Source organism: Peromyscus eremicus, chromosome 23, assembly GCF_949786415.1.
Source record: "Peromyscus eremicus chromosome 23, PerEre_H2_v1, whole genome shotgun sequence".
Lineage (NCBI taxonomy): Eukaryota > Metazoa > Chordata > Mammalia > Rodentia > Cricetidae > Peromyscus > Peromyscus eremicus.
This window is the reverse complement of record NC_081438.1, coordinates 8,475,816-8,489,848: the sequence shown is the minus strand read 5'-3', so window position 1 is coordinate 8,489,848 and position 14,033 is coordinate 8,475,816.

Sequence of the window (14,033 nt, the reverse complement as noted above, 5' to 3'; positions counted from 1 at the left end):
CACACACGCACATACACACACTCCTCCTACAGGTTTTCTGTGGCCCCGACAGGATGGAGGCATATATGACCTTGTGCTCCCTTCTGACCCAGCCCCCTCCGTAGGACTTCTGTGACCACAAACACCTTCGTCTCCCTCGAACCTAACGGTAAACTCCAAAGCGGAGGCCCTACTTGCCATGCCCCTGGGGTTTCTGGTCAGCGTGTGGCTTCCTCCCACTTTCTCCACACTGCTTGTGACAGACGCTCGTCTCACTGTCTTCCTCTTTCTCACAGGAAAGAGGGACTGATATCCACCACTCCTTTTGTTTGCTTTAAAACAAGTAAATGGCCAGGCGGCAGTGGCGCACACCTTTGATCCCAGCACTCGGGAGGCAGAGGCATGCGGATCTCTGTGAGTTCGAGGCCAGCCTGGGCTACAGAGTGAGCTCCAGCACAGGCACCAAAACTACACAGAGAAACCCTGTCTCAAAAAACAAAACAAAACAAAAACTAGTAAATGCCCCAGCATAGGGGGGCAGAGATGGGCTGATCCTGGGAGCTTGCTGGCCAGCCAGCCTAGGTGGAACCCCAAGGTCAGAGTCAGTGAGAGATTGTGTTGCAAAAAACACAAGGTAAAATGTGATGGAAGAAGATACTCCAATGTTAACCTCTGGCCTCCACACACAGAGAGACACAAACACACACACACAGAGACACAGACACAAACATATAGACACTGATGCACACACACAGACACACTTGCACATATACACATGACCTCTGGCTTGCATACACACACACACACACACACACATGCACACAGACACTGACACAGATACACACACACACACCACTGATAAACACTTCAAAGACTTCGTAGCCAATGTCTCCTCAGGACTGCGCATATGATATATATATTTAGATTTGCTAACAGAATGATGTACAGATTTTGAGACACTTAGTAGATGGGAAAACAGGAAGTCAGAAAGGTTAAGTGACCCCCGTGTATCAGTCATGAGGTTTCAGTTGCAAAATGACCCGATCCTGACATAAACGGACTGCCACCAGATACAAAACGGGTGGGATTGTTTCCAAAAAAAGCGAGGGGCGGAGCTTCAGCCATGGCTGGATCCAGGTCCTCAGTGAGAGCTTCTAGAGTATGCCCCCGCCTTATCTGTTTGGTCTGGGTGTGCCTCCTTCTGGTTTCATGGTTAGATGGGACTTCCACCTGCTTAACACATCTCCCCCAAGTCAAATCTGTCTTGGTGGCCTCTGCAAAAGTCCCAGGGTTGGGGCCAGTGAGTGTGACAGACTCTGGTCACTTGCTAAAGCGATGACTAAGGTGTGATGATGGGTGGGATGAGCTGGATGCTGGGCGTTGAGTTGCCGCCAAAGTCTAGACAAACCTCATGGACAGGGCGAGAGAGACTCCCCCAAAGAAGACTGGGGCGTTCCTCCAGAAGGGGAAGGAACAGATGCCGAGTGGGGAGAAAAACCTAGTGTGAACACTCAGGAGGGGGAGACAGGAAGATCTTCAGCAGCTGGGCTGGGGGCGGAGTGCAGGGGGAGAGTGCTTGCCTAAGTGTGAGCAAGGCCCTGGGTTGCAGCCCTGAAACCTCCAGAACCAGAAGCCTGGCTCTTCTGGGTTCTCCTGATTAGACCCCCTAATCGGCAGGCACACAGGCTCACCTTCTGCTCTATACCTTCTCCATGACTGCTTGTGACACCCTGCAACTCCTGTCTGTCATCTGTCTGTCATCTGTGCCCGGCCCTGTTGTGCGACATGAATTCTATCCAGTGAGTATTAATCACATCCTTGGGAGGGTGGGAGGCAGAGGCTGGTGACCTCAAGTTATTTGGGCCATCCAGAGTTTCTTGTATTTATGGAGACACTTTGACAAAAATAAAGAACTCTTCTCTAGATTAAACTTGAAAACCGGGGACTGTTTTTCTGGAGTTCACCACACAGGGCAAGAGCGTCCAGGGAGTGTGAGAATCCATGTAGAGTCCCATGCCTGCCTCCCACCCTCTGTCTGGGAGCCCAAGCAGGGGTTGCCGGTTCCTGGGTGGGAATTGCATCCACCCTGCCTTACCTTCCTGCTGCGTCACCCCAAGATCGACACCTTCCCCGGTGTGGGGCAGCATGCTGGAGCAGAGCCAGAGCCATGCCTGGTTCCAGCTTCCGTTCTCAGGCTCACCCTGTAGGTAGAATCCAGGCAGCCCGCCTCTGTCTCCCCCTCCCACTCAGCGCCTACTTCACTCTTCCAAAAGACTGGACGGAAGCCACGTGCTTCCTCCTCCGCTCGGGAGTGTTTACAAACAGCCACTCCCAGAAAGCGGGTCTCCGGCACACCAGCCCTCCCCCGCATGTCTGCTGGAGCAGGTCGTTAGAGCCCACCCCTGCGTGCGCCGCCAGTGCTCAGGGGCTGTGTGCCTGCACACTCGACACGGATTCTCTCCCCTCTCAGTTGTTATTATGTTCATTGTGCGTAGACAAAGAAGAGAAAAGGAGAGTCACAGAGCTGAATGAATTTGGCGGAGGTCTCCGCCAGGTTCAACCCAGGCAATCAGATTGCGTGAATGAGCTCCACACAGGCTCGGCTAAGTACATCCTGGGAGCCGCTGGCAAAAGCAGCCCCGCGTGAGGGCTGCATGTCCAACCTTTTGACTTTTCAATGCAATGTTGTTATCTACAAAGCTCACACTTGAGGGCCGTGCAATCTCTCTCTCTCTCTCTCTCTCTCTCTCTCTCTCTCTCTCTCTCTCACACACACACACACACACACACACACACACACACACACACTATTGCCTTGGGTAGCTGGCTAACTAGATAAAGCACTTGTCGTGCACATATGAGGACCTGGGTACATGTCCCCAGAACACACATAAAGCAGGATGCAGCTTCACAGATCTGTAATCCCAGACTGCTTCTGGGTGGGGTGAGAATCCACAGAAGCTCTGGGGTCAGCTAACCTGGCATCCGCAGTGGTGAGCAAGAGACCCCGTGTACCTCAAACAAGGGAAAGGTGAGGACTGAACCCCAAGGTTGTCTCTCCGACTTCCACACATGCACCTGCATGCATGTGAATACACACACACACACACACACACACACACACACATTTACAGATTCTCATACTGTTTTAAGTAAGTCATGATTCTGTGTTGGGACACACTCCCAGCTGTGCAGCCTGCAGGCCACAGGTTGGACATAGTCTGAAGGCCACGGTCATCCCCTAGACCCAGATGGACCGGATTCTCGGCTTCTTCCAGGGCCTCTTGACTGACATTGTCTGATATTTCCACAGCCTCCTGCAGGGGGTTGCCTAGATAGAACAACTCTGTTATAAAGCAGGTGGGCTCCCGAGGCGCCAGCAGGACCCAGGTGGGTCAGGTGAGATGAGGCGTGGCCCCTCCCGAGCCCACCTTTCGGCAGCATGTTGAATGAGTGAGCGGGATTCTCAGCATCCTTCCACTTGGAGTATCTCCAGGCCAGCCAGCTGGTGATGTTACAAAAACGGGCTCAGCTCGGCTTAACTCAATTAACTAAGCCGGGCTGAGCCGGCTGAGCTAAACTCAACAAGTTTTTTTTTTTTTTTTTTTTTTTTTTTTCAAGTGCTAAGCTGGCTGCCGGGGAATAGAGAACAGTGGGGACTAGACTTTTTACTTGGCCCCCCGGTAACTGTCTGTACCTTATGTGTATAGTACAGCGCCGAGACCATATTTTCTGAATATGTACCACCTCAGTAAGTTGTCTGACAGCATTCCTCCTGTGCTACCTACGGACTTCATATTTTTCTTTAAATGCGTCGACAGTGGAGGCTGGGGATGTAGCTTAGCTGGCAGAGTGCTCGCCTAGCATGCACAGGCCCTGGGTTTGAGCTTCAGTGCCGCATAAACCGTGTGGCGGTGCACACCCACCACCCTAGTGCCGAGAAAGTGGAGCCACGTAGGTCAAGAGTTTGTGATCATCAGCCTCAGCTACATTAGCAAGTTTGAGGCCAAGCTGCACCAGCCCAGACTCTGATCCCAAAATAAAACGTCAACGTCCTTTACCAAACTTCATTTCTGTTCTCACTTAGTGAGCTGAGGTCGACATGCCACCAAACCTGCTACTTTGGAGAGGACAGTTCAGAAATGTCGAGTGTCTAGTTCCCAAACATCCTCACCACCCCCAAATGTAGCCGCGCCACTGCGAAATGGTCTCCACCCACGTGGTCCTCTCCCAGCCTCTCTGAGCTACAACTCTGCTTTCTACCCCGCGAGCGTGTTTATTCTGGGTATTTCTGTGAGTGGGCACATGGCATGTTTACGTCTGAGTGTGGCTTCCTCTGCTTAGCTTGGTGTGTGCTGAGGTCTACCCACATTGTCGCAGGGTCCAGGACTCTTGGCATTTGCCATCCTCCAGCCTCCGTCTTCCCAGGGCTAGGCAGACGTGTGTGTGTAGTGTCGTGCCTAGAAATATCCATTCTGAAAAGAAAATTAGCATGGCTGTCACAGACAGGAGGCTTGCGTTTTTCTGACACACACTAAAACATACTATGAGAATTAAAAGGTTCCCCGGGGAGCATATGAAGCCATCCTAGGGACTCCTGGGTTCTAGGAGTGGCTGGTTTCGAGTTCAAATCTTACCTCAGCCTTCTGAGCCTCCTGCTCCAGCCTCATCTCCCTCATTTTAAATTTCCGCTTATTTTAACTCCTTCTACTGTAGTGGCTAGTCATCAGGCTTAAAGCCGCGAGGACAGTGTCTTAGGGTTTCTTTCTATTGCTGTGAGCTGTGATAGGGCGCCTTAACCAAAGCAGCTTGAGAGAGGAAACAGCTTGTTACATCTCACAGTTCCTCATCACACTCCATCACTGAGGGAAGTCAGGGTAGGGACCCCGAGGCAGGAGCTGATGCCGAGGCCATGGAGGGGAGCTGCTCTCTGGCTTGCTCCCCATGGCTTGCTCAGCCTGCTTTTTTATAGAACCCAGGACCACCAGCCCAGGGGCAGCACGACCTGCAGTAGGCTGGACCCTCCCCCTTCGATCATAAATTAAGAAAATGTCCTACAGACCTGCCTACAAGGCTAATGTGATGGAGGCATTTCCTCAGTTGAGAGTCCCTCTTCCCAACGATTCTAGCTTGTGTTAAGCGGACGTCAAACAAGCCAGGACGGAGGTGTGTAGTGCTGTGGGGCCCCTGTTGATGGCTGGTGGATAAGGGCAGTGCCAGGCCAGCAACAGGGGTGACACCAGCGAGGGCTGACAGTGCACACGCTTCCACATGTCATCTCCTCCGATCCCTTCCATAAACCGAGAAGCAAACGCCCCTCTTGCACCCATTTTTACAGATTGGAAAACAGAGGCAGAGAGCGGTAGAACCAGTAGGTGAGGGGTTACACAGCTCAAGACTTAAACTCTGGTGGGTTGAGACAAATCCCCCTGGAAGGAGAGGGCTCCTTCTGAGCACAGCTGACTCATCCCTGAGGACCAGCCCTGGCGGCTGGCTGCAGACCTGGCCTTGTGGCTGAATCCCCTCCTTCAGATTTTCCTGAATGTGCCTTCCTGAGACGTCAAGTCACCTTTGACCTCCACATCCTTTCCAGGGGGCCTTTGGCAGTGAGTGGGCTCCCCCAGTCCTCCCTGCACCCCCTGCTTTCTGGCCGGTCCCGGGCTGGAACTATCCCTTGTTCTTTGGCCTCTATCTACCCCCGTCCTGCACTTAAGCCCTTATCATCCTCCTGTAACCTCTTGCTAAGGACCCTGGAACAAACCGGGGCTGATCTCAAGTTCAAATGTATCTGCGACTCCCCACCTGACTGACGCAGAGGAGGAGGTTTTGTTCCGTTTCCGAGTGTGTGGGTGGGTGTGCTGGTCCGTTTTTATTTCTTTGTTGGTTTGTCAACTTGACACAACCTGAGGTCACATGGGAAGAGGGAACCTCAGTAGAGGAAGAAAAAAAAAAGCCTCCATTAGATTGACCTGTGGCCAAGTCGATGGGGCATTTTCTGACTTAATGATTGATGTGGGAAGGCCCAGCACACCGGGAGCCACCACTGAGCAGGTGGCCCTGGGTTGTCTAACAAAGCAAGCTGAGGGGACCATGAGCAAATATGGGGCCTAACTCCTACCCCCAACACCCATGGGGAAAACCAGGCACGGTTGTACATACTTGTAATCACAGTGCTGGGGAGGTGGTGAGGGGTGGATCCCGGACAGTCTGGCCAAATAGTGAGATCCAGGATTCAGGGAGAGACCCCGTCTTAATAAGTAAGGTGAATGGCTCCTGAGGAATGACACCCGAGGTTGACCTCTGGTCTATGCACACACACACACACACACACACACACACACACAGAGAGAGAGAGAGAGAGAGAGAGAGAGAGAGAGAAACAGAGAGAGAGAGACAGAGAGACAGAGAGAGAGAGACACACACACACAGAGAGAGACAGAGAGAGAGAGAGAAACAGAGAGAGAGAGAGAGAGACACACACACACACACACACACACAGAGAGAGAGAGAGAGAGAGAGAGAGAGAGAGAGAGAGAGAGAGAGAGAGAGAGAGAGAGAGAGATGCCGTGCTGTCCTGAAGGCATTCAAAAAGTAGAGACTTGACTCAAATTGCCATCAGCCGGCCTCTGGTCTCCTGTGTTTCTCTCCCAGAACTATTTTTGGTGAGTATTCGGAGACTGCACACACCAAAGTGTTTGGGATTTGAGATGCGAGGCTGAGGGTGATTAAAATTAGCCGCTGATGAGCGTGCCCAGAATAGCTCTGCCCTCCGTGTGTGTGTGTGCGTGCTCTGCATGTGCGTGTATGAGCAAGTGTGAGTGAGTGTGTGTGTACATTCCACGGTGGGTCTATAAAGCAGACCTGCCCTTGGGTGACCTCACTACTGTCCACAGGTGGAGATGAATTCTGTCACATGGTCTGTGTGACTATGTGTCTCCATTTAGGACCTACCTACCTTTCAAAGCCTAGCCTTTCCCACCTCCACGGGGACCCTGGCATGGCCACTCTCTGGACTCCTAGAGTAAGGGATAACGAACAAGTTTCACCCTAAGTGACCACTAGGATGCAGAGGGCAGGAGCTGCCCAGAACACCATGAGGAGGGTCAGGGTAAGGCGCTGAGCCCACCAGTGAGGTCGATGTAACAGATGTCCACCCACCGTGGCTGGCTCCGACACGGATTTATTCTCCCACAGCTCCAGCCTCCAGATCTCTGAAATCCAGGTGCGGCAGGACCACGTTCCCTCCAGAGTCTTCAGGGAGGAGCGTTGGCTTTGGCAGCTCTGTGGCTTGTGGCCGCAGCGTGCCTACTCTGTCCCCAGGTTCCCTCAGTGTCTGTGTGGCCCCCACAGCCCTCTGCTACGAGTGTACCTTTGCTCAAATCTCCTCACCTCCTCAAGGAAGCATCGAACTTGTACCCTTCGGGCCTTTGACCCGAGCGACTCCAGAGGCTGAGGCAGGAGGCTGACAAGTTCAAGGCCTGCCTGGACTTCATAGCTCAAGGCCAACTTAGTGAGGCTCTGTCTCAAAATTAAATGGGAGAGGAGCGCTGGGGCTGTAGTTCAGTGGTAGAGTGCTTGCCTGGCATGTGTGGAGATCTGGGTTTCAATTCCCAGTAGTGGAAAAAGGAGGATGAGGAAGAGGAGGGGAGGGGAGAAGCGGAATGATGACCTCATTTAACTACATTTACCAAGGCCATATTCACCAGTTAGGGGCATTCAGAACTTAGCGCATTTCTTAGGATAGGGACACAATGCAACCCTTAGCAGATGTCACGAGTTAGTGACCTCTCCCACGGTGAGGCAGAAAAGGCCCCCTAATGGCTAAGCCTGTGGAGGTTCGTTTGATCTTGGCTTTAGTTAGACAGCAGTGAACACAGGCTGACTGCTGATCAATCGATCAGTTTCTGCTTTATCCATCTCTCTGTGATCTATGATCAATTTCCCCTCCTAAGAGGTTCAGAAGTTCCACGAGGCAGGAATTATGCAGCTCAAGGTCCTGGCATCTCCCTACCACAGAGCCCAGTAGTTAACTCTCCATGCTTGCTGGGGTCAGACCGTGCAAGAGGATCCGTGACCTTCTAAGGGCTTTGGAGATACAACTGGTTATAGCCCAGAAGGCTGACCCCTCAGACCTGCTCGCCTGCACTGGGTCTCCCCAGATCTTCCTTATACCCAGAGCGTTGCTTGTACAGGAGTGTGTGTGTGTGTGTGTGTGTGTGTGTGTGTGTGTGTGTGTGTGGTGTCTCCCACTAATAGGATGGCACTGTAATTGCTTAGCAAGATTACCACACCAGGACCATCCATCAAGCTCTGCTCCTAATGGAATATGGTGTCCTGAACAAGGAGGGCAGCGTCATAATGTGGGGTGTCTGTAGGCTGCTTTCTAGCTATGAGCTATGGAGCTGAAATGATAGTTCAATCGATACAGAGGCACTAAAATACAGCTCTATGAATCTGCACATCCGTAAAACCCCGTTATTGACAACCCTGAGTGGCTGAATCTCAGGCTGGCTCTTTTAGCCCTGATCGGGTGCTCTCTCTGTCTCTCTGCCTCTCTCTCTTTCTGTCTCTGTATCTTTCTGTCTCTCTGTCTCTCTCTCTCTCTGTGTCTTCTCTCTGTGTCTTTCTGCCTCTCTCTCTGTCTCTGTCTCTCTGTCTCTTTGTCTCTCTGTCTCCCTCTCTCTTTATCTCTCTCTCCCCACTCCCCAAGAGGGATGGAAACGCAGCTGATTGTTTTCACAGTCTGCATGACAGACCACCCCCTAACAAGCTCCAAGTTCAAGTGCTGTTCTCCACTCAGTGAATCTGCGTGGGAGAAGTAAGCTCTCAGGAGCCTTCCCAATTATGGCAACACACCATGCCTGCCTGGTCTGGCTACACCAAGTCTGTCAGTGGGCCAAGAGGTGGGCAGCCCGTCACTGTCCCGGACTCTCTGTCTCAGAGTGATCTTGGAAGCAGCGTCTCCATAGTGGCTTCTGCCGCAGTCCACCTCGCTGCCTGCAGAGTTCTAGTGTGAACTAGACAAATATCTAGAGCTTCACACCGGCCCCTCGATCCAGGAAGACTTAAGCAGCCAGGGACTGGAACACGGAGCCATTGCCTTTTTTCTGCTTTGTGTGTTCAATTTGTGGGATTTTTGAATAACAGCAAATGAATGGATTTACACAGTTGAGTTTCCTCTTAGGACCTCCAAGTCCTTCTGGAGGAGTTGTATTGCTTCTCACCCCTTCTGTGGAGTAGGGATTGGCACAAACATGGAACCAGGCTGGCCTCGAAGTGGGTCACAGTGTTGGAACCGATTCTTAGTCCCAATCTGTTGTGAGGGTCCCCTGGAGGCACAGAGCCAAGAGACACCGAGGCTCGAGCACCCTGGGTCATCTCTCCTCCCCTACACACCAGCAAAGCCGGCTTCTTTTACTTCCTCTTAAACAATGCCTGCCTCCCTTCAAACCACGCACCTGCCTGCCGAGGGTGGGGCTCGGCATACACCCGCTTCCACACTTATCCCAGCATTAGCATCACCGTGCAATGAAGATGTTCAGGATCCCCAGGACCCTGCCATCAGATTTCCAGCTCATAGGCCTGGAGCTTATCGTTATTAGTTTAATGTCTGGCTTGCCCTCACCAAACGATGAGTTCCACAACAGAGAAGGCCTATTCATTTGTTTTTATTATTATTACTGTGACTCTAGTACCGAGGTAAAGGAAGACCCACAGTAGAAGTGGAAAGATGGAAGATGGATGGATGGATGGATGGATGGGTGGATTAATGATGAATGAGTATATAGAAGAATAGATGGAAGGGTGGATAGATACTAGGTGGGTAAAGAATAGATAAATGGATGGATGACAGATAAAATAGACAGGTGATGGATAGATGATGACTGCAGAGATAGATGAGTGAATAGATGAATGGATGGAAGGATGGATGGATAGATGATGGATGAATTGACAGATGTATGTATGGATTAATGATGGATGGGTAGATGGATGAATAGATGGAAGGATGGATAGATACTAGGCAGATAAAGAATAGGTAAATGGATGGACATGTGGGTGGAGGATAGATAGGCAATGAATAAATGATGTCTGCATAAATGTATGGGTGAATAGATGACTAGATGGATGATAGATACATGGAAGGATGGAAGGATAGGTGGATGGATGGATGGATGGGTGGGTAGATGGGTGGGTGGATAAGTGGGTGGATGGATGGATGGATGGATGGATGGATGGATAGATGGATGGATGGATGGATGGATTGATGGATGGGTGGATGGGTGGATGGATGGATTGATGGATGGGTGGATGGGTGGATGGATGGAAGGACAGATGGATAATCATCTTCCCTCTCTCCACTGAGTTGGCTTACTCTATTGTTGCTGCTGCTGACTCCTTCAGTGACACCAGGACCTGCCTTTCCAAGTATCCATCATTGACCAAGGACCAGAGGTTCTTCAGGAAACTTATAGGTTTTCAGTTCCAGATTGCACTGCTGAGGTGCCCAGCATCATGGACTGATAACAACTGGGTTGTCAGCCTCTCCAGTGAGAGCCACAGTAGGACTATTCCAAATGCCGAGGCTCCCAGTCTCAAGGACTGGCCACCTACTAGGTTCTCAGTCCCTTGGGTGTGATTCAAAAAAATTGTCACTATTTTGAAGTAAGCTGATTCAATACATTGTCTTAATGTATATATTCATCCTATCAGTTCTGTTCCTCTAGAGAACCCTGCTGGATGCAAGATCTGATTTCCAAAGGTTTGGAGAAATCCATGTCAGGAGGAAACTACTCCCATGAGTCTCTGTGGAGAATCCTCCTTTGCTTCTCCCTAGCTTCTGACGGTGGCCATCAATCCTCAGTATTCCTTGGCTTGTGGCTGCATCACTGAGTTTTGCCTCTGTTATCACATGGCTTCTCCGGAGTGTTTGCATTCATGCCACGCTTTCCTTCCAAGGGCGGTAGTCAGTCGGAGGGTAGGCCGTCCCTTAAAAAGTTCTATCCTGCGTCCAAACAAGCTCACGGCCTGAGGCCCTGTGGGTTAGGTCTTCCACACAGAGGTGTGCATTCTTGAGATGCCCACAGAGGGTCACAAGGAACACTCAGGGTGATGTTGGTGGTGGGTGTGTTCCTCACAGCAAGGATCCAGAGGTGACGTCCGTGTCTGTGACTAGGGGAGATAGATAACCTGAAGTGATATAGGCAGATGTCAGATGGGATACGGGAGACAGAACTCGAGCCCAGGCCACTGGCTTTGCATGCATCATCACAGAAGAGCTTAAGAATGTAGCAAAACTCCAAAACAGCAGGAATGACGTGGAGATGGACGGTTCATTCATGGATACTGGTTTTTAATTCCACGCTCAGAGTAACACCGTTTCCCAAGCCAGGAAAGTGGGCTGGAAGGATTTCTCTTGAAAATGCCAGAGTCATTGCCTGCAGGAGGCGTCGAGAAGTGGTTAAGAGTGGACGAAAGTAAAAGCCATCCAGCACAGAGACACCGAGGGACCTTGAGCAGGCAGGAAATGCGCAGTGTGAATGGAAACAGGCCCCTGGGAGCGTGCTCAAGTGGGCTCCGAAATCTGCAAAGGGGGAAAGTTCCTGGTGACAAGAGCATGTGGTCACGGAGGGGGACACAGCAGCAACACTTGGTCTACTGGTGACCACAGAGGAACGGGAGCCTGAGTGGGGAGTGTGTCGGCAGAAGGATCCGCTGGGGCAGGAGCAGGTGCCAAACCCAGCCTGTCCTGGGGGCTGTCAGCACATGAGAAGGGTACTGTCCCATGACTCCATTTAAGGAGTTGGGGCACAGAAGTAACAGGAACCAAAAGTATATGGGCGAAGGCCAGGGCACAGGCACAAGCCTCCCTTATAGCCCAGAGACTCAGAAACCTTATAGCCTCAAGGTTGCTTTTTTTAGATTGCTTTTTTTTTTAAATTGGTGTGTGTGTGTGTGTGTGTGTGTGTGTGTGTGTGTGTGTGTGTGTGTGTGGTGTTTGTGTATGCCACATGTGTGTGGTAGCCCAAGGAAGCTACGAGAAGGTACCCAGATCCCCTGGAGTTGGAGTTAGAGGAGGTTGTGAGCTGCCCAATGTAAGTGTTGAGCATCAAGCTTGGGTCCTCTGCAAGAGCAGGAAGCGCTCTTAACTCTGAGCTGTGTCTAGCTCCCCACGCCCTACCCCAAGTCTACTTTTCTGTCCTCATTTTGGATGGGTTCTGGGGTGCTGGTTCTTCAGAGAGACCTGTGGAGGGCCTGTCCCGGGTGTCATGTGACTTTCAAAATCAATTGCTGCATGCAGAAACACCTGCAAAAATGCCTCCCAGGCATTGTGCGGGATGGGGAGGATGGGGGTGGGGTGATGGGGTGGGGTGATGGGGTGGAGGGGGTGAGGGTAAGAGGGCAATGCACAATGGCATCTGGGATTCACTGGTTTAGAGTTTAACATGCCCCTCTCCACTTTGTATTACTGAAGCCCAGGGCTCCACACATGTTCATTGGGCTTGCTTTCAGTTCCCCAAATAAGGGCCCTACCCCATAATATAGTTCCGAGGCCCAAAGGAAGGGACAGGTTTGGTGGCAACAGGTGTGGGGAACTGTGCTGTGACAGCCTGCAGCCTCTCCGTATCTGCTTCATCTTCAGGCCAGTTCTCCCCTCTGTAATATAGACAGCCGCCACGGGACCCCTTGGAATCCTAACGGAAGTTGGCTCCCTTGTGCCAGCCCGAGTCTCACAGACATCTCAGCATCACTCTGGTCAGGGCTGTGGGAGACTGTGACCACACCTGGGCCTCCTGCTTGCTGCCAGAGTTTGAGGGTAAAACGACCAGCTGATCTCGTGCAAAGTTGGGGAGACAGAGTTGAGCTGCAGTCACGTGACAGGCAGGTAAAGCGGAGCTCACCAGACACCATCATGGCTCACTAAGAAGTAGGCTGAGTGTCATTTATTTCCTCCCAGACAACCCAGTTCTGGGTCGCGAGAGTAGTTCAGTTAGCAAAGCCCATTTGAAGCCCTGGGTGTTCTGGAATAGGACTTTAACTATGTCAAGATGCGTTGCATTTGTTTATATTGCGGAATATTGTTTTAACTGGGCAAAGATGTGTTACATTTGTTTATGTTGCAGAATATTACTTTAACTGTGTAAAGATGTGTTACATTTGTTTATGCTGCGTTTGTTTAACAACGTACAGATGCGTTGCATTTGCCTTGCCTACCTAGGGCACTGGATTGGTCTAATAAAAAGCTGAACAGCCAATAGCTAGGTAGTAGAGGGATAGGCAGGGCTGGAGGACAGAGAGAATAAGTAGAAGACAAGCAAGAGAACCAGGAAGATGGGAGACATCGAGCGCCAGCCAGCAGACACAGAGTAGGACATACAATAATAAAGAAAGGTAAAGCCGGGCGGTGGTGGCGCACGCCTTTAATCCCAGCACTCGGGAGGCAGAGCCAGGTGGATCTCTGTGAGTTCGAGGCCAGCCTGGGCTACCAAGTGAGTCCCAGGAAAGGCACAAAGCTACACAGAGAAACCCTGTCTCGAAAAACAAAAAAAAAATAAAAAAATTTAAAAAAAAATAAATAAATAAAGGTAAAAAGCACTGAGGCAAAAACATAGATAATAAGAGACAGGTTAATTTAAGTTAAAGAAAAAAGCCTAGCCAAAACCGAGCATAAGCTAAGGCTGAACATTCATAACTAATAAGAAGTCTCTGTGTCATGATTTGGGAGCTGGTTGATGGCCCAAAAGACAGCCTGCAACACCCGAGTCCTATCCTCAGCACAGGCCTGTAATCCTAGAACTCAGGATCGGAAGCAGAGGGATGAGAAGTCTGAGATCATCTTCTGCTATGTGTTGAGTTCAAAGGTAGATGGGCTGTGTGAGACCTGATGGGAAAGAAGGAAGAGAAAGGTGGGGGTCTGGGTGTTCACCCTGATTCATTCCTGCTCTCCAGGAAATAAAACCGAGATCCAGGGGGTGCCACATCCAGGCCACATCACACACACAGTGTATGAGCACTCCTTACCCGGAGACATTCCATAGTCACAGAGGACCGGAACT